At 52.2% G+C, this 21,431-nt stretch overlaps 1 protein-coding gene across 24 annotated transcripts in view; it reads right to left on the reverse strand.

Moving 5' to 3' along the window:
• The window catches only part of TENM4 (teneurin transmembrane protein 4), a 1,939,017-nt gene that overhangs the window by 745,782 nt on the left and 1,171,804 nt on the right, over nt 1–21,431 (reverse strand). For 10 of the 24 annotated variants that reach the window (XM_051821861.3, XM_051821764.3, XM_089331881.1 and 7 more), the window contains exon 1: nt 13,448–13,773. The exons of 3 other annotated variants lie outside the window; for them this stretch is intronic. The gene's annotated coding sequence lies outside the window, so the exon portion shown is untranslated. Of the gene's footprint in view, nt 1–11,869; nt 12,184–12,746; nt 12,921–13,447; nt 13,825–21,431 lie in introns of those variants that run through there. 11 more of the 24 variants (XM_051821875.3, XM_051821805.3, XM_051821819.3 and 8 more) reach the window with 3 other exon arrangements.

Consider the following 21,431-nt stretch of genomic DNA (forward strand, 5'->3'; position numbering starts at 1 on the left):
GAAGTGGGGTTGGGGCCAAGGTGTAGCCTCTGCATTACAAAATAAAGCCCTGGATATCCTCAAAAAAAAGAAATACTTTCTAAAAACTAGAAAAAAGGGGGGTGGGTGGCATTGCAGTGTAACAGGTTAAGCTATCACCTGCATCGTCATTATCCCATACGGGCACTGGTTCAAGTCAGCTGCTCCATTTCCAATCCAGCTCCCTGCTAATGTGCCTGGGAAAACAGCAGAAGATGGTCCAAGACCTTGGGCCTCTGCATCTATGTAGAAGACCCAGATAAAGCTCCTGGCTCCTGGCTCTGGCCTGGCCCAGCCCTGGCTATTATGGCCATTTGGGGAGTGAACTAGCAGACGGAAGATCTCGCTATCTCTCCCTTTATCAAATAAAATAAAATAAATTTTTTAAGATTTATTTTATTTAATTTGAAAGAGTTACAGAGAGAGGTAGAGACAGAGAGAGAAAGACTTCCATCTGCTGGTTCACTCCCCAGATGGCCACAATGGCTGGAGCTGCGGCGATCCAAAGCCCGGAGCTTCCTCTGGGTCTCTCACATAGGTGCAGGGGCCCAAGGACTTGGGCCATCCTCTACTGCTTTCCTAGGCCACAGCAGAGAGCTTGATCAGAAGAGGAGAAGCTGGTATCAGAATCAGTGCCCATATGGAATGCTGGTGCTTCAGGCCAGGGCTTTATCCCCGCTGTGCCACAGCGCTGGCCCTATTAAAAAAAAAAAAAAAATGGGGTGGGTCTCTACTCAGCAGGATTAGCATTCCCTGGAGTGTCTCAGAAATGCAGAATCTTGGGCCTACCTTCCACTCACTGAATCAGAACCTGCATTTTAATAAGTCCCTAGAGGGTATCTATGCACACAGTTTTTTTAAAAAGCCCACTTCCAAGGTCGGTGTTTGGCTCAGTGGTAAAGATGCTGCTTAGCACACCCAAATCCCATATCAGAGTGCTGGGATCAAGTCCTGGCTCTTCTTCCGATCCAGCTTCCTGCTAATGCACACCCTGGGAGGTAGCAAAGGATAGTTTAACTACTAGGGTCCCTGCCACCCACATGGGAGACCCAAACTGAGTTCTACCCTCTTGGCTTCAGCTGGGTCCAGCCCTGGCTATTGCAGACACTTGGGCAGTGAACCAGCAGGTGGAAAATCTTTCTCTTTCGAGTAAATACATATTTAATAAAATAAAATGTGAAAAGCCCACTCCAGAATACATGAGGTTTTGAAAAGTTCTTGGGAAAACAGAATCAAAGGATGATGTGAATTTTCTGTGAGTGTGTTGAAGCCCACTTGTACAATGCTGTCCCCGTCTGAGGTGGGTTTGAGAAGGTCAAGAAGAAAGCACCCATTTAAGGAGAAGGATTTTGTGCCAGTGTTGTGGCTCAGTAGGTTAAGCCATCTCATGCAGCGCCTGCATCTCATATGGGTGCTGGTTTGAGTCCCAGCTCCTCCACTTCCAATCCAGCTCCCTGCTAATGCTCCTGGGAAAAGAGGAAGATGGCCCAAGTCCTTGGACCCCTGCACTCATGTGGGAGACCTGGACGAAGCTCCTGACACCTGGCTTCAGCCTGGCCCCGCCCGAGCCACTGCAGCCATTTGGGGAGAAAACAGCCTCTGCCTCTCCCTGTCTGTATAACTCTGAGTTTCAAATAAATAAATAAATCTTTTAAAAAATGGTGAAATCCTCTCCACCACATATTAATTTTCTACAGGACATAAAATCACCCCAAGCACCCAGGAGTTCAGAGCCTCTGGGTCCCTGAGCAATGCCAATGCCGTGTCTCTGGCACTGCTCTGGACATCTCCTGCCATCTGATAAGCATTTTATAGGCTGCTGGCGGAACGCAGGCCTTCCCTCTTCCACCCAGGGAATCAGAGGCCTTGGCTGGGCACAGGCTTGTGCATGATTGGCTAATGGGGCGCATCCCAGAAAAGAACATAAAAGGAGGCAAAGTAGGCCAAGGCACTGCCAGGACCTCTCCACGAGAGGCGCAGGCTGGGGGTGAGGCCACCTTCCTGAAGTGCCCCAGTTTGAGCGAAGGGGTGGGGGTGGGAGAGAAGCCTTGATTACCATATCCGTAGTCCCATGGCTCAGACGAATTAGGTCACCCACCTCATACATAAATTACTCAATACGGAATCCCTTCCTGCTGCTTTGAAAAAGGGAGGGAAGGAACACTTACTAAGGCTCCGCGGCAGGTGCAGCTGCCCCAGAGAAGTGGGGCGGAGCCGGGGCATTGGCCTTGGCCAGGGCTCCCCAGGTGTTCCAGTGCAGACCGGGGCATTGGGCTGGAACTTCACACGTAGCACCCGCGACAGCTCAGAGGCCATCTCATACAGGGTGGCAAAGAGAGGGAGCTGGAATGGAAATCAGGACCTGCTGTTTGCATGCAAGACCCCCATGGTCCCCCCCCCCACTCCCACCCCCCCCACCCCCCCACCCCCGGCCACAAGTACCTCCATCTGCAGAAGGCAGGGACATCAGGCTCCCATCAGCGTGTAACAGAGCCTTTCAGCCACTCCCATGCCCCACCCTCAACACAGACACGCCCGCGTCCACTCCTGCAGTATACTAACTGGCTCCAGAACCGAGACTTAGAGGAGCCAGGGGCTGGGTGGTGGGAGACCACAGAAGAAATGACAATTTCCAAAGCTCCTGTTCCCACGGGCCACGCTGACCACCCCATGACCTGGCGACTTCACAAGTCCCATACTGCCCCTCTGGGACGGAGCCTTCTGTTTCCCATCCGATGCCTGAATAAAGGATGGGTGCTTCAAGAATCCAAGCAACTTGCTTGAATGCATGCAGCTACCAGGTGGCACAGCAGAGAACTCAACCCAAGACAGGCCAGCACTTTTTCACTGTCATACGTGGCCTTAGGAAGCACTTTGTGGGGCTGAAATATAGGGGAAAAAACCACCATCAATAGCAGAGAAAACAGCACCTGTGACTTAGCAGCACCTCAACACCTTGCACTTAGGGCTCTAGAAATAACGGTGCTGATTCAGCAGGGACAAGTCTCATATAACTGCCATAAACATTCTTTCATGATAACCTTCCCAATCGTTCCTTATTAATCCCATTTCATGGATAAGGAAACCAAGGCATGGAGGCGTTAACTTTCTCGAGGTCCCAAAAAGAGAGAGATCCGAGAGCTATGGCTGATGACAAACGCTGTGCCTCTTTCAAGCTAACCGAAGGGTGAAGTTTGGGTGGAGATGGTTCTAGGTAGCAACCTGAGTTGGACCACAGCGTCTTCAATACTTCCAGGAATGTGGCTCCAGGCTGAGCCTCATGGCTTGTGGACCAAGCAGCTCAAGGCCACTTTTTGGCTAGACGTGGCTTTGTTTTACTCTCTCAACCTGCAGAAAAGGAATGTCTACTTTATTTATTCCTTGTAGCAAGGCTGGGAAGCATTGAGGCCTTATACAGCATCCCACGCAAGTACAGCCCAGGGAAACCGAAATGTGAAATGGTACAGCCCAGGCAGGAAGACAGCTTCTCGGGTGGGACCAGAGAGTGTGCAAGGCTCAGAGTCAGTGCCAGGCCCAGCTCTGCTATTTACAAGCCCTCACGCCACTTGAAAGCCTTTGGGACAAGGGTTGCATCGCACAAACACACGATGCCTCTTCTCCTTCCATGGGACAGTGGTGCTCCCGCCAGTCTCAAGAAAGCATCACGGGCATTAAATGAGTGCATGTGGTAGACGGTGCTGCACTCCTGCCCCTGAAGTCATCTGCATCTTTATTTACCCAAATGTTCTGATGTTCAACTGGCAAGAACATGGGATCCTCACAGCCATGAGACATGAGACAGACTCCATTGCTATCCCTATTTACAGAAGAGCATGTGGAGGCACAGAAGGGTGGCCACAGGCCCCGCAGCAAGCAGGTGAAAGGTCAAGGTCTGCACCCTGTTCTTTCTGTTCTTCCCAGTACTCCATGTGCTCAATGGAAATCGCCCCAGACTACGTAGAGTAAAAGGACTTACTTGGCCATAGAAAGGAATTCAGGTTCAATAACAGGAAGAACGTTCTGGCCAGGAGGGCAGACAAACCATATAGTATATAGGCCAGAAATCCCACACTTGCTACAAGTGACAGTTTAGGAGTAACTAGGCATCTCGAACTGCTCCCTAGATCAGAATTAGAGGACCCTGGTGCCCACTCAGGTGCCAATCTTTCTGTCAACTCGGTTAGAAAGACAAAGGTTAAAACAAAATAAAACATGGAACATAAAGCATAAAAAGCAGGGGCAGATGCTGTGGCTTAGTGGGTAAAGCCATTGTCTGCAATGTTGTCATCATACATGGGGGCTCGTTTAAGTCCCAGTTGCTCCACTTCTGATCCAGCTCCCTGCTAATGTGCCCGGGAAAGCAGCAGAAGATGGTCCAAGATCTTAGGCCTCTGCACCCATGCAGGAAACCCAGAAGCTCCTGGCTTTGGACTGGCCCAGCTACAGCCATTGCATCCATTTGGGGAATGAACCAGAAGATGGAAGATCTCTAACTGCCTTTCAAATAAATATTTTTTTAAAAAATAAAACAATAAAAAATAGGATAAAACATAGAAAGTATAGAAAAAAAAACTTGAAAACAGTTCATGCGAAACTGTCAGTCTATTAATTAGAACTAAGAGGTTCTATCCTGAACACCTTGTTTCTTTTTAGTCCTGCTTCAACAAGTATCTACCATAAATGTTTTTTTGAATAGTAAAGTGTTTACTAATTTTTTAAACATAATTTTTATCGTGGCATTTTCTCATGTCACAAAACATATTCTCAGAAACAGCTAGTGTACAATATCCCACTGTTTGGCTCCACCATATCTCACCCAGCCCAATTGTTCCCCTTCTTCTTGCTACCATTATAAATAACTTTGCAATGAACAATTTAATCCCTAACTCTTCCTTCCCCATCTCTATTTTCTTTGGCTAGTTTCCTAGAATTGGAATACCGGACTAAAGGGAATAAGTGTTTCTAAGACAGCTGACAGTGATGCCAAATTGCTTTCCTAAAAGGGTGTATTAATTTGCATTTCCACCAAGAGCAGAGGGGAGTACCTGTCTCCTGGCACCCTCTCCAGGATCCAACCTCTCTGAAAAATCATCTTGGCAAACAAGAGAAGTGAAAAATAGTGGCATGAATGTGCAAAGAGTCACAGAATGTTAAAGTAATTTTCTTCTAATCACACAACCAGCAGGTGGTACAACTAAATTTTGAATTCAAGTCACTTGGCTCCAGGAGCTGCATCCCTAATTGCCACCCCAGAGCACTGGCCAGAGCTTGGGTTACTTACTAGATGCTAGTCTCAGCCACTGTCTTAGGACATGTCACATCCAAGTTCCAGCAGGGTAATGATCTCTACATTATTCTGTGGTTACACCAACCTCTGGAACAGCACAGTCCAACAGAACTTCCCATGAGGACAGAAGCATTCTACAACTGCACTGCCCGATATGGTAGCCACTACTCACTTGGGGCTACGGAGCAGTAGACATGTGGCTACTCCAACTGAATTCGCAGCTTTGAGTTAAGTGGGATGCCAATTGTGACTCGTGACTCCCACGTTGCAGAGCATGGCACTGGACTACCCAGGCCATCGCGATGAGTGTTTATTAAGAACTGTGTAGTCTTCCCATACCACCTGCTTCCACCACACTTCCTTCAGAGCCAGAGTTATCATTCCCCTGAGCTCAGCTTTGTCCATTTGCTCTCTACATCACAGGGTTAACGCCATTTATCTGTCATGTGGGGTGATGTGAAGATCGGCTAATTAATGTTTGCAAAGCACTGTCTTGCTGACTGGTTCCCAGAATAATTGCAAGTTAATAAAATGTTTCAACGACCAGCTCTTATCCAGAGGCCAGAGCAGGGCTCGGTTTATTTGGTAAAAAGCTGGTTTCTCTGACTCACCCCGAACTGGATTCTTTTACATGGACTTCATCAAAACAAACCCCTTTCATTTCAAAGTTGCTGCCAGTCAGATGATACTGCGTTTACCTTCACAATGCTTTTCATGTCACAGTTTGATGAGTAAATTAATAATATAAACAAGATTGGGGAGGGTGGATATTTAACCAACTTGAACAAATTGCTTTTAAGCTCTTAAGCACTTTAATTGCTTCCATGATAATGATGCAAATCTTAAATGTCTTGATTCACACTCAAAGTAGGCCCAGAAAAAAAAGGACTTCTAAGCAGAAACACTGTGCTAAGCACCCAGCTTTTTAATTGCCCAGAATTCTTTGAGAAAGTTACAAGTTGCTGTTCAGAGGTTTGAGAGTCAGAGAGGCCTCTGATCAAAGGCTGCTCCTGGCTCTGAGACCCTGGACCAACAGCTCTGCGGACTGAACCTCAGTCTTCCCATCTGGAAGGGGGAGGGTGCAGCAGGGGCTCCTGACTCATGGAAGGGACTCAGTAGGTATGCTGGGCTCCGACGCCAACACAGTGGATAAGAGGACAGGCCATACCCCTCCCCGCTCTGGTGGATTGCAGATGTCAATTCTCAAGAGGGAAGGAAGTGTCACATCCCTTTACAATGCCACTCTGCAACTATCAGGCAGCTCTGATCGACATTCAGGGGACATCCTTAGTACTTCCTGAGAGAACGCCAGGGCAGGAGGCGGTATGAAACCTTACTACTCCACGTGTGGCGCAAGGGCCAGCACCCTAGTGTCATCCCCTGAAAGCTGGCTAGCAAGGCAGATTCCTGGGCCCCTCTCCAGATCCACTGAATCGGAACTTGCTGATTAACAAAATCCTTCAGTTTGGGAAGCAGTAATTTACACAACAGCAAATCCACTGACCTCTCCCAACCCACTTTTACAGAGCAGGAAGCTCCGGCAAGGGGCAAGGTTTGCCCAACCTCACACACGTCCTGGCTGCAACCCTTCTGCCTCTCAAGGGGCTCAGGACCAGACTTTCAGAAATCAACCGTGGAATCCCAGCAAGAAAATCGACTCTGGGAGAAAAACATTCGGAAACCCTGGTGTTCTCAAGGATTTCTACGATTCATCGATTGCATTTGATGCCCCTTGACACTGCTGGCTGAGGCTGCAGCGCTCCCAAGCCCCTACCCCGCAGAGTCAATGCTGGAGAGACATGGAAAGGGAAGAGCACGCTGACTGCTGCCCCGGAGAGCCTGCTTCATTTACAGCCTGGTTCCTTTCTGTCTTCCAAATGAAAGCAAATACCGAGCTGATGTTCAGAGCGCCCTGAGAGCAGAAACAGGCCCTCACCTTCCCTAGGGAATCTGGGGTGCTGCAAGTCCCAGGGGCTGCACCCACACTCCTTAATGACCAGCAGAGGGGGTCTCTTCCACGATAACCACAAGGTGACCTCTCCACTGGATCTAAGGAACTCCTGACACCTCCAGCTGAGCATGGGGACATCTTGGAAGCGGGGAGGGGAAAGGGAGGGGACCAGGCCTCTCCCACGGGCCCCACTGAATTTGTCAGATGACAAGTCACTTGCCCACGAGGAGTAAGTCTTGTCTGTGTCACCTGAAGAAGGGAGCCTGACCAGGGCATCCTGTGATTGAAGGGAGCTGAGCAAGAATGGGAGGAGACGCCCGAGGACTTTCACTTTCCAAACACCTGTTGACAGGGACTGCAGGGAGAGTCTCAGCCAGGTGGATTTTCCCAGGGACATGCCATGCAGCAGGTGGAGCTAAGTGTGCGCAGAAGTCTCACCTGTCTCCCCCAGAAGCCCTCCTAGCCCAGTCTCCAGGCCAAAGGGAAGGGCAACCCAGTGGGAAGGTGGGGGCGGGGGGAGGGCATTCCCCCACAGCAAATGCCAAAGACTCTTTCTGCAGGGACTGTTTGTTATTTATAATGGAACCATCCCCACCTACAAGGCTGAGGAACATATTTACATATTTCAGCTCCACTGCTGGCTGAAGCACTACAGAAAGTGATGATTCCAAGACAGTCGGGGGAAGGGGGGCGCGGAGGAAATGTTCTTGGAAAAAGGCTTTGCCTATCAGCTCAGCAGAACAGCTCGGAAGTATGCAAATCCCTGCTGGAGGCTTCACTGCCACCCCACTTTCCTCCAGCTCCGCTCCCAGCCCTGCAAGGGACTGCAAGGTTAACAGATTAAAAAGATACACCAGACCTCACGGTGGACCTCACTACTGTCCATGGGTGACAACAGTCTTTGTATGGCATCTGCCTGGGCCTCTGCAATCCTGCTTTCTAGGAATTTATTCTAAGGGAATACTGAAATTGCACAGTATGTACAAGGGCCATTACTGCAGTTTTGTTATCATAAAAAACATTTTTAAAGGAAACTGTTAAAAATGAGTATTGGGTTGAATAAAGTATGCATATTAAATCAGAGTTCTATGTAGCTATTAAAAATACTGCCATAGGAGAAAAGTTATAGATAGAATTGCAAGCTTCATCATTAAAAATAAGCATTCACAACATTTTGACCATGAATTGCAAGGTTCATCATTAAAAATAAGCATTCACAACATTTTGACCATGATCTTATCTTATTTTGCATTCATAAAGTCACAGAGTACAATCCAAAATAGTACAAAACTTGTTTTGCTTTTCTCTGTATTGTCTGAACTTGCTATGGTGACCTTACATTACTTTGATAATTAGAATAAAACAGCAAAAACTGTGACAAAGTAAAACAGATATATAATCCACAGAGCATTAAATATCCACATGTATCTTGTTTCATTCGATACTTTCTTACAGAGAACTGTTGGGAGTCCATGTGGGGAGGTCTCCCTAGGGAGCAGGGCAAATGTTCAAAGGAGCCCACTACAGTCTGTCTGGGCAGGGCAAAGAGGGAGGGACTGGGGCCAGGCTGATGGACCATACAAGCAGGCAGGTAAAACCTGGCCCCTTAGACCTACCTCTGACGATGTAACCTGCAGAAATCTGCAAGGTGATTTAAATCCCAGTGTTCTACTGTTGCAGTTTGTAGATTTATGGATGTGGAGAAGGTACTGGGTCAGAACACTCAAAGGCTTGGGGGGCACAGAGGGATGGTCTGTTAGGCCAGCACAGGTGGTGGAGGGCTCAGGTGAGTAGTTCCTCCAGCGTGAGCTTCTCCAGCCTGGTTTTCCTTCCAGCTCCAGCGCAGGTGAGAGGGCGAGAGCCTCCACCAGACACAGAGCCCTCACTGGCGTTGCCCAGCTACTTACCCTAAATTCCTAATCACCTTCTTTCCCGTTTGTAACTTTTCATCTGGAAATAACACATTACGTAACACACCGATCTGCCCCAGGCTGTAATTCTGTCAGAAAGAGGGACCCGAAGAAGCACCAATTCTAACAAAACTGGAAATGACTTTTCTAAGAAAAGAGATGATATTTTTGTTTCCCGCATTTGAGGCTGGTTTTAAATAGACTTTGGATGCAATGTTGCTGGCTCTTTCTGGGCTGTTGATTTCCTTACCCAACCCCAGTGGGCAAGTGCCCGGGAGGAGGTAGATGGCCAGGATAATCTGCCAACAGCCCACTGTGTGCCACAGGTTCAGGGACCGGAGCTCATGTTGCAAACCAGACCCTACCGTCCCTTGTTACAGGGGCCAAAAGATAGCCATGATTCCAGCTCAAGCACTTAGGGGTTGAAGTCATATCCCACCAGGGTATTCCCGCAAAACAACAAAAATCCCACAGCACGGAAAACAGTGTCCTGGAGGCCAGTCCTGGGAAACCCAAATGTTTCCTCCCCTCAACACCTGGGACATCTGCTCCAAGCGGGGCCCACTACCTCCTATTCCTGCCTTGAGGGTTCCTCTTTAGGCTGAGCTCTGGTTCTGTCCCCAGAAGCTGCTGACCATCCTCTCTTCCCCAAGAACCCTCTGGGGGTGGTTTCTGGTTTACTGCCCCCCCCGGAGACCCCCCCCTTCTCAAAGAGAGTCCGCGACAAGAACTGCACGCTGCCAGACCACGAATCCGCCCAGGAATCTGTATAGAGACAGAACCTCTCCAGCCCTGACCCTTCCCACCCCAGAAGGCAGCATTACACAAGCCCGGCTGGCTTCAGATTAAACACGCTGGGAAGGGAAACTTCCTGGAATCCTCCTCCCAAAACCACAAGGACAGGCGTCTCGGGTGCAGAGTGCCGCCTGCAGGACCTGGGGCGTCGTGCGAGCCCCCAAGGCGTTCCCAAGGGCCACAGAAGACTTCGCAGATGGGGCACAGCTTTCACCCGGGCAAATCACTCTCGCCAAGGGAAACGGGTTCTTTCCCATCATGCCCTCAAAACGCCAGCAAATGCAAAATTCCGTGTTTTTTTTTTTTTGTTTTGTTTTGTTTTTTTTTTTGGTGCTGTTTGGCCCTGCCACCAACTTCGCCTCCTCAGAGCGCGCTTACACACACACACACACACACTCACTCACGCACGCAGAAAACTTGTCCCGCCGCCACCACCTGTGAAAACACCCCTCCTAACTTTGGAAGGAGGGCTCCCAGGGCAGACCGAGCCGCAGGGTGCCGGGGGCGCGGCCTGGACCCCGAGTGGCGCCGCTTTGAGGCCTGGAACGTGGCCGTCTCGGCTGTGATTTCGCGCCCAGGCCCCGCCCACACGGCGGCCCGGCCGGCGCGGACCGCAGCTCCGGCCACCTAGGAGCCCAACGCCGGAGGCGCCTAGCGGATGCCGGCTGGGGGTGCGGGGGAGCCAAGGCGGACCCTGGACCTCCCGGTATAGCCACGAGGTGGTGGTGGGGGAGGGTCCCCGCAGGGCCGGGGCGGGCGGGGAGGGTGGGGGGACTCGGTTGGGCGGTGAAACAGGTTGCTGCGGAGCCGCGCCCCCTCCCCCGGCCTGCCGGCCGCCCCCGCTTCCCGCCCTGCCCCAGGAGCGAACCTAGCCGTCTACCGGGCGCCCTCCTCCGCCCTGGACCCCAGCGGCCCGGCCAGAGCCCCTCCGGCAGCCGGGTTACAGGCGCCTTCAGCAAGGTCAAGGCGCGGCCGGCCGGCACCTGGGGATTGTTCCCAGCCGAGCACTGGCTCCTGCAATCGCATTGTTGAGGATCATGGCAGCGGCAGGAAATCCGAACGGCCCCACAGGTCTGCGCGAGGGCGGATTTATTTTACTGCGCGGAACACACTCAGCGCCGAGATCTCGGGAGGAGGGCTGCGGGCTTTAGGGCCGCTGGAATGTGGCACACGGTCCCCAGCCGCGCGCACCCGCACCTCCTGACTATGGGGGGAGGGAGTTCAGGGACACAGTGCCCCAGACTAAGGCGTTCCGCACGCCTTATCCCTCTACCGGCGAAAAACAAGATTTAAAAAACACGACTCCTGTGGTTTCTCCATCCAAGCCCATCAGCGAGCTCCAGGCTGCGACGCAGTGGAAGCGAACTGCTGCCCGCGAACGAGAGAGGCGCGGCGAGGGACGCCATGCCCGACACGCGGCCCCATCCCGACCCCACCGCGCTGGGCTGGCCCCGCAAACCAGGAACCGGTACGGTCCACGGCGGCGGCCACGGCCGGCGCTCCAGGCCAGCGCGGGGCTCGGCGGCCCGGGTACCTGGCCATCAACGAGGGAGCCTAGGAATCGCAGGCAGATTTCCGAAGGGTGTGAAAGCCGAGGAGGGGCGCCCGGAGAAGCAGCAACAGAGGCTTTGGGGCTCCCCGGGAAACAAAGTCAGTTCCCTAAAATGCTGTTCCCTGGAAGGCCTTCCAACACCCTAGAGGGGATTCTGAGGACTATAGGAAACCAGAGTTTCCGACCGGGCTCCTCCTCTCCGATCCAGCCCGGATGCCCCCACCCGGTCCCCGCCACGGCAGCCCGTTCTTTGGGGCAACAGCCCCCGCACCCCACGCCCATCGCGGATGATGGGCGCCGCGGTGCGAGGCATCCCCACCTCTCCAGCCCCGAAGCTGCAGCGCCGCGGTACTTACACTCCCCAAGCCGGCAAACTTTCAGGCTCGTAGTTCGAGAACCGGGTGCTCGTGTCCCAGCTGTGGGTAATCACCGAGGCAGCTTATATAATTGCCCGCGGTGCCACGGGGCAGATTCCCCCTCCGTGCGCCGCCGCTCGGCTCAACACACCGGCACCCTCTCGCCCAGGCACTCGGGGTCGCGAGCGTGCCCCCACGGCCGCCTTCTCCAGAGCAGCAGGGCGATCTCGCGGGCTATCCAAGTGTGCGCGTAGGTGCCGGCAGAACCCTGGCTGTCTCCCTGCGCCCCTTTTCTTGCGTTGGTGGCTTACGGATAACTGCATCTCTCCAAACCTCCCTCACCAGGGTTGGGGGGTAGGAAGGGGCTAGGGACGGGGGAGGGGGTAGGGATTAGCGCTGCGCCCAACTAAGCGTAATACCCCCAAACACATGGACCTGGGTGCACGAGTCGCCTTAACGTCTCGCCCTGAAAAGGGACCCAATTTCCAAAGTTAGAGACCACGCAGTAGAATTTCCAGTACTTTCCAAGCTCGCCTTGGCGGGGGCAGGGAAGACTGCGGCGGGCAGTGGCTGGCTAAGCCCTCCCACCCTACGGCCCCTTCAAGCAGCACTCACTAGTTGAAGCGCCCCTCTCCCCGCCCTTCCCCCCCAAGTAGTTGGCCGTGTATTCCTCGGTTGCGTGTGTATACACACAACACACACACGCACACCGCGCGCCACCACCTTCCCGTAGGCTCCTCCAATGTAAAGGCTGCATTTTTAAATCGCGAGGAAAATGACTAAGGAGCTCCGCGATCCCATTTCAACCCACAGCACATTTCCCGAAACCGGGGGGGTTCAAGTAGTCGCGCGCGCACACACACGCACACACACTCACACCGGGAGCCCTCCGAGCGCCCAGCCGGCGGCTGCAGTCTCAACTCCGAGGCGAACGTCAACACTGCGGCCGGGCGGCCGCGCGCACAGGCAGGCGCCGCGCGGGTTGCAGAAGGCGCGGGGTTGGGGTCGCGTCTCCGGGTTCTCTGCTCCAACCCCGGCGTGCGCGGAGCCGCTGCGGCCGGCCCTCGCTCCGCAGGACGGGCTTGCAGCCGCTGGAGCCCGGCGCCGCCTCGCGGGCTCCTCCAGTGCCCGCCAGGGGCCTGGGGCGGGCCGGTCTGCAGAGGGGGCTGCGGGAGACATGGCCGGGGCGGGGAAGAGGAGCCGGACGAGGTAGACGAACCTGGGGCGCGCGCCGCCGCCCTCCCACCGGTCGTCCGGAGTCCGCGGCCGGCTCCCACCTCCCTGCTCTCCCCAAGCCCTCACTCCCGGGCTCCAGTCCGCGACGGGCAGCGGCGGCAGCGGCTTGGGGCTTCAGACTGGCTCGCCTCACCGGCAACCCGCGCCCCAGCCTCCCTCAATCCTTCCCTCCCCCGATGCGGGCCACGGGGAGCATGCGAGCTTCCTCCCGGAGCCCTCCGCAGCCGCGTGAGCTGCCGGGACCCTGCCCGGGCCAGAGAGCGCAGAGGGGCGCCGGAGCTGGCGAGGCGCCACCGCGGTCCCCTAGGCGCTTTTTCCAAAGAGCAGATCACGCCGCCTTACCGTGGCTGCAGGCTTTCACCGCCGGGGAAGCGGGGAGGAGGGCGGCAGGGAGGCAAAGCGCCGCGCCGGTGGCTTCTCTCGCTCTCGGCGGCGCGGCTCGTCGGCTCCGGGAGCCGGAGCTGGGCGCCTAGGAAGGAGCAGGTCCGGGCTCGGCGCTCAGCTCCAGCGAGACCAACAATAGCTCCCGCGGGGAGCGGAGCCCCAGCGAGCCTCCAGCCGCGCGCACGCCCGGCTCCCGCTCCCGGCCGCCCCCGGCCGGCGTCCCTGCCAGCACTGCTGCCCCACATGAAACAGCTGCAATCCCGAGGCTCCGGGGGGGGGGGGGGGTAGGGGCGGGTGTGCGCGCGCGTGTGTGCGAGTGTGTGTGTGCGTGCGTGCGAGTGTGTGAGAGTGAGTGTGTTTAATAGCTCCCCTCCTCTTCCCCTCCCAGCCTGCCTGCGGCCCCCACCCTCGCTCTCTTACACACAGACAGAGGGCGAGCGAGAGAGGCGCACACGCACTCATACACACACACGCACACGCACACGCAGGTTACATGAATGGGAGGCGGGAGCCAATCGCGCGCCCGGCGCTCGGAGCAGGGCCGCACCACGGCGCGCGGGGGCGCCACGCAGGTGAGGCGCGCCGCGGGCTGCTCGCCGGCCTCTCGGCTCACCCCGGGCTCCGGCGGCTCCCGCGTGCCCCATCCCTCCGTCCCTTCTCTCCGCTCCTCTCTCCATCTTCTCTTCTGTCCTTTTTTCTTTAACCTCTCTCTCTCTTTTCTCGAATTCTCCAAGCTGTCTCAGTTCAGTGTCCTTACCGGTTTTCTCTTTTCCCCTCCTCGCCTTCTTTTTTTCCGCCCTAAAACTTTCTCTTCCCTTGTCCTGACTTTCCCTGCTTCCTCTGCTCTGGCCTTTTGTTCTGCGCCTCTCCTTCGGTCTCCTCCCCGCCACGTCTGTGCAGCGTGGCCCAGGCTCAGCCCTCTCCCTTCTCGGCCTCTCTCGGGTCTCCCTGGGGCCCTGGCCTGGCTCCCCGCCTGTCCCTGCTTGTTGCCCACACCCCCCACGCTCTTCCAGCGACAGGCTCACTCCGAAGCTGCCGCTGCAGCACAGCCAGAGGTAATTAAGAGTGAGAACTCCAGTTCCTTCCTGAAGCACGCAAGATGCCCAGGGAGAGGCCCTCCTTCCCCGGACAACTTCCCAAAACCATGGTAACAGCTACCTAGTCGCGATAACAATCATTTGAAACATAGCAGCGAACGTGGTCCAGGAGAGTTCTGTCCTTCGTGCGTCTGGAGCGTGATCACTGGCGCATTATGCCAGAAAAGGGCATTTTGTCTATGATGGGAGAGGCAGCCTTGTGGAGTGGCCGGGTGCAAGGGCTGAGGGGGCAAGGCAGATTTCCCAGCCCACCCTGCTGTGTGCTAGCTGTATGTAGTGCAAGCCCGTTCCTCTCACCTGGCCTCAGTTTTCTAAAGCGGATTAAACCCACCTCATCAAGCATGGTGAGGGTTAAAGGAGAGAACAATGGAAATAAAGCACTGGGCATGCAGGAGATGCTCAGTTGATGGTAGTTGCCTTCCCTCCTGCCCCCTTGAACTCCCTTTATGAACTCTCTGTGATCTAAAGCACTTAATGCTGAAGGAAGTGTGACAATGCTGATTTCACAAAAATGAGAAAGGAGGGGCAAGCGGTTTTGAAAATTCCGTGAGGTCAGAAGGCTGGGTACCTGGTTGTCTTTTGCTGATTTATAGAGGCATCACAGATTGTAAACTTGGGCTGCTGCAATGCCCTTTAAACTTCTACCAGGGGAGGCATCAGAAAGGCAAGGATGGGGTAAGGGCTGCACAGAAGGCACACTGACCTGTGACAATGCCTCTGAGGCTACCCAGAGTGGCACAGCTCTGCCTCTGGGTAGTGTTTATCAACTTGGTGTCCTCACTGCACACAGCCGATGCTGGGCACCAGCTGTGATTGGCAGTCAGATTCCATCCATGGATTCAAATATTTGTTGACCACCTACTCTGTGGCAACCGTGTGATGGGCGCTGGGCACTGGGGTGAGAAAAGCAGAGCCTGCCTTCTGAGTTTACTGTGTGATAGATGCGACCTTGGAATATGTGGAGAGAAAAAGGAGACCAAGAGCAGCGCCATCGGCTCAGTGGACCCAATCTTCAACAGCGACGTCAGGAGGGTTGGGTTACAGACATGCCCGAGAGTGAACATTGGAGAAGCCACTTTTAGACTGTGCACCCATCTGAACGATGAGAAAACCGAGACTCAGATGGTAAAAGGGCCGGGAGAGTATACTGATGAACAAGACTTTAGAAGTCTCAACAGGGGGAAGATAATGATTTTATAAAAGAGGAACCTGGCCAACAGTCAGTATTACAAATAGACCTCATGTGACAAATAGACCTCGTGTGCCCCCTGATAGGATCCACTTCTGTGCTGTTCCTAGCACAAATGAACAACCTATATCCGATCATGAAGAAACATCCCACAAGCCCAAACTGGGAGCTCGTCTATGAAATAACAGCTATGTACTGAAGCCGCAATAAAACCAAGACTCCAAAACAGGTCCAGATTAAAGCAACAATGTAGTTGTTAGGATGATAAATGCAAGGTGTAATCCTGGATTGGGACATTAGTGTGACACGTGGCAAGACTTAAATGTAGCCTGTGCTTTAGATTCTATGCGGGGAAATAAAAACATGTATGGAATAATGGCATTCGAAGAGAAGTTCAGTTTAGTACAAAAAAGCTTGTGAAATCCGGGCATAGTTGTTTCATAATGTGTGCTTCTCCATGAACTTTTTGAAGATCCCTCTCATAGTATGTACTGACATGAATTTCTTGGTTTGGGTGGTTATATGGAAGACTATCCTTGTTTTTTATTTTTTATTTATTTATTTATTTGACAGTCAGAGTGGACAGTGAGAGAGAGAGACAGAGAGAAAGGTCTTCCTTTTGCAGTTGGTTCACCCTCCAATGGCCGCCGCGGCTGGCACACTGCAGCCGGCGCACCGTGCTGATCCAATGGCAGGAGCCAGGTACTTCTCCTGGTCTCCCATGGGGTGCAGGGCCCAAGCACCTGGGCCATCCTCCACTGCACTCCCTGGCCACAGCAGAGAGCTGGCCTGGAAAAGGGGCAACCGGGACAGAATCCAGTGCCCCAACCGGGACTAGAACCTGGTGTGTGGGTGCCGCAAGGCGGAGGATTAGCCTAGTGAGCCGCGGCGCCGGCCTATCCTTGTTTTTAAGGCATATGCAGTTGAAGTAGTGAGAGGCTGAAAAGAATAGGTGCACAACCTGATCCTTGTGTTCCAGGAGAGCTCATGTGGTAGCTGTAGGTTGAATGAGGAGGAGTCTGAGCACAGAAGGGTGAGGCTTAACCACATCCTTGGGCTAAGGGAAGACTTCCCATAGGAGGTGACACTCAAGCTGTGTTTTAAAAGCAAGGAAGGGAGTTAGCTAGACCATGAAAGGAGAAGGATGCTTTATGTTTGTTTTATTTTTTTAATTTGAGAGACAGAGAGAGTGAGCTCCCCTCTGCCGGTTCACTCTCCAAAAGCTAGCACCAGCCCAGGGCTCCATGGGGGCACTGAAGACAGAAACCAAGTGGGTGGCAGAAACCCAGTTGAGCTATCCTGGTTCCCTCTTATGGAGCCAGGGGGCAGAGCTGGGCATCAAACGCTGGCACTCTGATAGGGGATGCGAGTGTCACAACTGGCCAGATGGGGCTTTTTAAGGAGAGGGAACAAGGCAACAGCATGGAGGAAGGCAAGAGGTGCTTGTAGCAGCAGAGCTGGGCACGTGGAGGAGGGTACCCTGGAGTTTGCTGCAGTGGGTAGAGTTGGCTGGGGAGGGGCCTGGAAGCACCTATAGTCTGCTCATTCTGGAAGCTCAGGTACTGGAGTCGGGGCAGGGCAGAGAGAGAGAATAAAGGTTTGTATGTAAAGCTGGGGTGCATTTTAAAAAGACCACATGGGCCATGTAGGTAAAGCGAGGCACTTGCCATGAACAGGGATAAGGGAGGAAAGATTTAATAAGAGATGGAGGTTGTGCAGTGAGTAGATGTTAGGGAAGTCCAGATGACACCCAGTTCTCCAGTGTGTCTTGGATGGCACTGTTCCCTGCTGTATCAAGAGAATTCAGGAGGGAGAAGAAGTTTTAGAGGGGAAAATGAAGTCAGTTGTGACCACGTTACAATCACGCTGTGCAGCTACCTTGAGAGTCTCCCAGAGGGCTGCTCTGTAGCACAGGGAGCACTTGCTGGGAAATTCAGCCGTCATCCTTCCAAACAGCCTGCCCTGGGCACCATCCGGAAACATGGGAGATGGCACACAGCAGCAGTGTGCTATCTGTAATCACTGGGAAGAAGGGAACTAGTGCAAACTGCCAAGTAGGGTAAGTAACTTGGGGGACCACTTTTGTTGGAATTTCAAGCAGTCACTCCAAAGTATGTTTTTGCTGAGTTTTTCATGCCATGGAAGATGCCGATGTTATATAAAATTGTAAAATACAGAATTCGAAATTGTCAACAACATAAAAATCCTCTTGAAGAAAAATCTGGGGGGCAGGAACCATGCTAAATATTAACAATGGTTGCCACTGGGGGATGATTGTAAGTATATATATTTTCCTCTTTATCTTTTTTTGGTATTTTCTAACTTTCCCACAATGATGGTTCATTACTTTCATAATAACAATAAAAAGCTGCCATTAAAAAAATAAAGACATAGCTGTGACTCTCCTCCTTCCACTTGATCCATTTCAATCCCCTCTTCCCACTCCCTCTGGGGAGTAGCAGCCATTTGGGTTTTATCTTTGCGAGTGAAATAAGGCATTTAACAAATCGGGGGAAATTATCAGCTGGGCTGGAGAGGGGAGAAGGCGTTCTCAGGGAGGCAGATATGTTATTAGAGCTGTTGAAACTGCATATATTACAGATGTTTGCATTGCCCTCATTGATTCGGTGATACATTACAAGGACAAGGAAGCAGAGTGAGGTCAAGAAAATGAATTTTAAAGGGCAGGTTTTAATTAGGAAATGTATTTATTTGCAAAAAAAAAAAAATACTTCTCTTTAGAGTCCAGCAGTGACTGTAAAACTTTCAAGAAGCAAGTCTTTGGAGCGAGGACACGTGGAGAGGTGCGAGGCAACGCTGGGTGCTTGGTGTCTGATGCTACAGCAAATTCACGGGCTGGTCAGCAAGGCTTGGGACACCCACTGACACACGCCATGGAGCTTTCCCCAGTAGGGACTGAGAAGAGTGCCCACCGGAGGAGGTGCCCTCCGCAGAGTGGCAGAGCTTGCTACAAATAGCTCCCCATAGGGTTCCCTCCTGCCTGTGATTTGTCAGCTCACAGCAATGTTTCCCCTGTGGGTGGGTTCCCCAACCTAATAACAATCACACTTTTCACAAGAACAGCCTCTCACCTTCTCACAGGGTTTCCCCAGCTGCCGGTTCACTCAACCCTGGTACCCAAGCCATCCTGTTGCTTCCAGTTTGCACAGGAGGAAGGACGGCCGGGAGAAGTTCAAAGAAAGAGGCAGCGTGGGAGCGAGAAGGAAAGAAGGGACAGGCCCCATTGTTGGGGCTCTCTGTCCATCCCCAGAGCTTCCAAGTTGTGCCCTGACCCGGCTCCTGGTGGTATCCAGGGAGGCAGGCTGTTATCCAACGGGGCTGTGTGCTCCTGGCTCAGCAGAATCAGAAAGATCCAGAGCTCAGCTCTCCAGGACTTCCAGGCCAGTTTCCTTGTCTTTTAAAAGCCCAGAGGTGAAGCTGGGGATTGTTCTGACTCGCTTTAACCATGGAGTTGTCTTTCTGTGTGTCTAGCTCAGCCTTTGAGTTGTCTTTCTGTCTTATGGGAATTGGAAACTGGTATTTGGGAGTAAACAGTGGCTTTGGAATTAGAGGAAAAGCCCATTTGGATTCCCCAGAGGTGCTGTCTTTTAGGGAAAAGGCTGGATCTTGTCTCCACCCCACTCCAGGCCCACCCTTACGTTCAGCAGAGTATTTGGCACTTGGAGGTTCTTAGTAAATGCTCTTTTGCTAAATGAAGAAATGAATGTTTGTAACAATAGCAACGTGTATTGGACATGGCACTAGGCACTGAGCAGAGGGTATTATTTCACTTCACTTATAGCGCAATACTGTGTGGTTGGTGTGATTACTATTTCTGCTCCATACAGGAGCAAATGGGGACTTTGAGAAGTCAGGTTGTTATCCAAAGCCCTACAAGTAATAGATGGCAAAACCAGGGCCGAGTTGGATTACTCTTAGCTTCCATACCATTTCAGGTGGGTGGATGGATGCAATCAATGACGGTAGCTGTGAAGTGAGTGCTCCATGAACCGCTTAGTTATTTTAGAATATGGTGAATCTTGTCTAGAGTAAACCATCCCCTTACTCTTCATGTTTGCACCCTGTTTATTTCCTTCATTGCATGTCTCAGAAGCAGCAGTAACTTACGTGTACATTGGTTTCACGTCTTTAATATGAAATAGAGGTCCCAGGAGTGGCGTGACCAGGTATGTTCTGGCCCAAAGTGAGTGTTCAGTAAATGTTTGTGAACCGAATGAGTGGTTGTGGACTCCCATCTTTCTGAAGCAGGGGAGAGCCTGTAAGCGTACACTCTGGAAAGCGGGGAATTCTACATGAATGCAGCGCATCTCCATGCCAACACCCTATTTTCTGCTTTGAGGGCATGCGGTTTGGGCAATGGGGCTGGGATTCAGATGAGCATGAAATGGTGCTGATGTCAGCCTGTGCTCTTCCACTGACATTTGCTCCCGAATAGCAGGGAAAACACTGATCAGAAAATAGCAGCATCTGTTGTGGTCAAAGGTGACGAGCTGGCAAGAGTCCATGGTGGGGGCAGCCTCTCTGATTAGGTCAGCCCCACTCGCACGGTGGAGTCGCTGCCTCAGCCGACATCGCTTGCGGAAGGTTTTCTTTCCGGGGGCTGGTCACAATGGCCGCCTCCAAAGGCTTTCTCCTGGAGCTGTTCTCCCGCGAGCTCGGCGCCATGCGGTGCTGGACGCAGAGGCGCCTTCGCTGACGTCTCCTTTCCTGCCCGCCTTGATCTTATCTCTTCTCATCGTCTGCCCAACAGACTTCCTAGCCTCTCATGGAGATTTGCCTTTTTCACTCATAGTCGATCAAGTAGCAACTGCTGGGCTTCAGCACAGCTAGAGCAGATCCTTCCCATCACCTTAGAAGTCTGCTGTTTTCATTAGAACCACCTCTTGATCCAGAGGGTCAAGGCTGAGACAATAAAGACGGAAACAAAGAGAACAAACAGAAAAGCGACCATGGCCTCCACTTAACTACTGAAGCTTCTATAGGGTGAGTCGAATAATGATGACGTAAGCCACGTACCAGGCATCAACCTAATGCTTTGCACTTTTCCATACATTTAATCCTTGTAGCAGCCCTAAAAAAATAAGTTCTCTTACCACTCCCCAACCAGACTGTAATCCACTATTCCGAGCTTCATCAGCCTGTGGAGCAATGGGAGTTCTACTCTGTTCTAGTATGTGTATTACTTTTTTCTCATAGATCTTGGATTACATATATATATATATAATATATGTAATATATGTGTATATATATAAATCTGCTGATTGTTTTTTCATAGTTGCATTTCATTTCATTATATATATATACTATATTAATTTCACCACAGAGATCAAAGTCCATATGATAATACTCATTTTATTCAATCTCAAGCACATAACGTAAGACAAGACACATAGTGGCTCATCTAAAATATTAGATGAGTGAATTGTTACCTCTATCACATTTATTGTCTCTCTGAAAAGGTGATTTGTTTATTTACTTGAAAGGCAGAATTACAGAGAGAAAGGAAGAAACAGAGATGGAGAGACAGTTTTCCATTGACTGTTTCACTTCCCAGATGGCCCCAACGTCTGGGGCTGGACCAGGAAGGAGCCTGGAACTCCATGCAGGTTTCCCACCCAGGTGCAGAGGCACAAAC

Source organism: Oryctolagus cuniculus, chromosome 1 (genome assembly GCF_051225735.1).
Source record: "Oryctolagus cuniculus isolate XC-2025 breed Fujian yellow rabbit chromosome 1, ASM5122573v1, whole genome shotgun sequence".
Taxonomy (NCBI): domain Eukaryota; kingdom Metazoa; phylum Chordata; class Mammalia; order Lagomorpha; family Leporidae; genus Oryctolagus; species Oryctolagus cuniculus.